The sequence below is a fragment of the Herpailurus yagouaroundi genome, unplaced genomic scaffold (genome assembly GCF_014898765.1).
Source record: "Herpailurus yagouaroundi ecotype Mexico unplaced genomic scaffold, PumYag 438, whole genome shotgun sequence".
Classification (NCBI taxonomy): domain Eukaryota; kingdom Metazoa; phylum Chordata; class Mammalia; order Carnivora; family Felidae; genus Herpailurus; species Herpailurus yagouaroundi.
The window spans coordinates 1,134,710-1,137,921 of NW_024412655.1; the positions used below are offsets into that span (position 1 = coordinate 1,134,710).

Below are 3,212 nucleotides of genomic sequence, written 5' to 3' on the forward strand. Positions count from 1 at the left end.
ACCAAAGAGGGGGTAAGGGTTGGCGTCGGTACATCCTAAATATCGTGACGGATAAGCCGCCGGGGTACAAGGCCAGATGAGGCGTGAAGGTGGGTGGAGAGACAGCGAAAGTCCTGGGGCTGTCAGGGGTCACGCAAGATCCGGACAAGGTGGAAGGAAGAGCAGAGGCTCAGCATCCAGCAACCTAGGAGAGAAGGGCTGGAGAGGCCGCTGGGGACGTGACCTTGGCATGTGACCCCCTGGGGCTCAGGGCCACGGCACTCCTGGTCGACGGGAAGTGGGGTTGAGCAGCGGGTCGTATCTGGTCACTTCTGTTCTCTCGGAATCAGCAGCAGGGTCTCCAGTGAGGGGGGAGGGTTTGTACAGAGAGAAGGTGTGAAACACTCTCTCAGTAGAACAGATTTGCCAGGAGATGTTTGCTGTGGGAAGAAACGAGTGACCCATTCTCTGTAGAAGGGAAGAGAGGCAGGGAGGCTCTGAGCTCACACAGGGCTTGTGGGTGGGTTACAGGCCCACTACCCCAGGGTTGGTGGGCAGCGCGGACCCAGGACATTTGGCCCTGGGAGCCTTTACCTGCATGTGGGCCAGGAGGCAAGGGCCTGAGTGTTGCCCACCCCCCGCCCCCACGCCACCTCCCCGTCCCCGAACTGGCGTGCACAAAGTATCTGCTGATCTACCGTGTGCCATGCCTAGTGCAACGATGGTGCAACGGTGACTGTCTAGTCTCGGAACAAAGCTGTCAGCATTAGTGACAGTGCCACTGAAATCAGCAGCCAGGCTGCTCTGACCCACCAGTGCCGCGCGCAGGTGGAGTGGGGCTGTATCGGTCACGGACGAGGAGGCTGGGCAGCTCCGCCGGGAACTCCCAAGTCAAGAGAACTTAAAAATAGCTCCATGCACCGTCCTGCCAGCTGACACCCCAGATATTTAAGGCTCACTCTGAAATGATGTCACTTTTCCGTTCTTGCGCTCCCAAATTCCCTGACCTCCCTGGCCCTGCTTCTCCGAGCGCCTTTCTCAGAGGAATGAAGGCCTTCTCCAGGTGATGTCTGCCTGCGCTACACAGGGCCCGAAGACCACGGGGGCCACGGCAGGGGCAGTGCTGGCAGCTGCCGGTCTGCGCGCTGGCTCTCCCCACTTCTGAGCGGGCGTGCTTTCTGCCAAAGCACCACGACGGGAGGGGACAGCTGTAGTGCTCCCTGCCCCCTCCCCCGGAGCTATAAAAAGCCCCAACACCCAAGTGAGCAGAGGACACGCCGAGCCCAAGTGCAGAACTTTGCTGGACACGAGGAGCTCGGCTCAACGGCCATGCTGAGGTTAGCCTCCGCCAGCAGGCTGCTGCCAGCCCCCCGGAGCGGCTGGGTGCTTCCCAAGGCACACGTCTCCGCCAAGCCAGCCAGAACACCCACTTCTCCCATGGTAAGAACCCCCAGGGCAGCAGGGGGGCTGACCCGAGCAGGTGGAGTGGGCAGTCCTGCGCTGTTGTGAAGATGAGACAGGTTTGGGGGCAGGGCACAGAAGGCCAGGCTGGTAAAGGAGAGGGGGAATGTCCTCTCGGGGGTGCGGCTTCTGGAGGTGATCCTGGTGCTAGAACTCAGTCCGTGTCTGGGACAGTGTCCCCACTCCAGGAAGGGTCCTTGCGGTCACTACCTGAAGGCCAGGCTCCCAAAGCAGTCAGCGGAGTTAGTTAGGGGAGGGTTTGTTCTCAGGCCCCGACTCGCCTCCTGTCAAATGAGGGGTGCTAACCGCTGAGCTTGAAGGGCGCTCGGTGTCTACTCTGGCTCCACCGCTACTGAAGGGGAAGAGTGGGCTGCCTGGAGGCCCACACAGGAAGCACACAGGGGAAACATGCACCCCAGTCACCCTGGGGCTGCAGGAGAGCAGACAATGACCTGTTTTCAGCGTCAATAAACCAAGGTCTAGAAGGTCATCTGCCCAAGGTCAGACCGTAGGTGTAGCCTAAGGGCCCAGCTCTGGGCTAGCGTCGCTGAGGCTGCTGGGAGGTGAAGCCAAGAGGAAGAGTCCAGCCCGGCATCTGACTCTGTTTTAGGAACAGGGAGCGATGACTGGGCCCAGGCTCTCCTTCCGGAGGAAACCAAGTGAAGGGGACATATGGCTGGTTCTCCAGAACCTGGCTCCAGGTGTGCGTACACACACCTGCACACAGAGTGCAAGGGGTCCCCTCTCCTCCATCCAGGCTTCTAAGCAGGACCACCATTTAGGGAAAAGGGCCCTGCAGTTGTTTACACAACCCGAACCTCTTCCATCCTGCACAGCACCGGACATGCTCTTGTCTCCTGGTAACTGGAAGTGAGGGTGCTTGTCACGCAAGGTCAGAAGGAGTTCAAGGTCGAGGGACACATGGCCTGGCCAGGCAGGCTCTTGGTGGGGGGGAAGGGGGCTAAGATGAGAGGTCCCGTTCCACAGAGACTGGAGCCCAGGGCTGCTAGCCTGGTCTCCGCAGCAGCTGTCCAAACTGATGACTACAGTGGTCACTGCTGGCACCCCGCAGGCTTCTTCCATCTGACGCACAGGAAGTCTGGGGCTGGGCCAAGGGTCCCACCGGAGCAGAGGGGGCGGGGCAGGATGCCTGTAACTCTGGACCTGCTGCTCTGGTTAGGACCCGGGCACAGAGGGGCAGGTAATGGCCTTCCTCGATGACCTGGGAACGACCCTGGTAATGGCCCAGTGCACTCACCCGTGCTTCCCTCACCCAGGAGCAAGCCATCGGGCTCTCGGTGATGTTCCTCAGCTTCCTGATTCCTGCAGGCTGGGTCTTACACCACCTGGAGAGCTACAAGAGAAGCTCGGCAGCATGAAGGCTCTGTGGTTCCAGCTCCAGGCACAGGATGAAAGAATCGCATTAAACCCTTCCCTTCACCTAGTGGTCACTGGTGATTCTTCTTTGTGTACGAGCATCCCCGCCCCCCGCACACTCAGCACGGGGCTGAGGGCTGGCTGGGTGGGCATCGGGTGAACACCATGTCTGAGCCACAGCAGACAGGACTTGCTCTCTTGGCCACGGGGCCCACGGCCCTCTGCACCTGGCTCTGCCCTGTGCCCTGTGTGTGCAGAGACGCCCCTTGCCCAGGGCAGGAGTGGGGGGCCGAGGCCCACTCCCCACCGAGCCCTATCTCCCATCTCCCGCGTTTTAATCTCTCCAGGCCCAGGCTTGACATCAAAGCTAAGACCGAGGAAAAGAGAACCACAAA

General features: G+C 60.4%; 1 long non-coding RNA gene across 1 annotated transcript; it reads left to right on the forward strand.

Annotated features, from left to right (window-relative positions):
- The first annotated feature begins 1,004 nt into the window (after positions 1 to 1,004).
- Positions 1,005 to 2,884, forward strand: LOC121022778 (uncharacterized). The gene is made up of 2 exons (XR_005787104.1): positions 1,005 to 1,419; positions 2,718 to 2,884. It is a non-coding gene; the product is annotated as an uncharacterized LOC121022778 (long non-coding RNA).
- Positions 2,885 to 3,212: the final 328 nt, after the last annotated feature.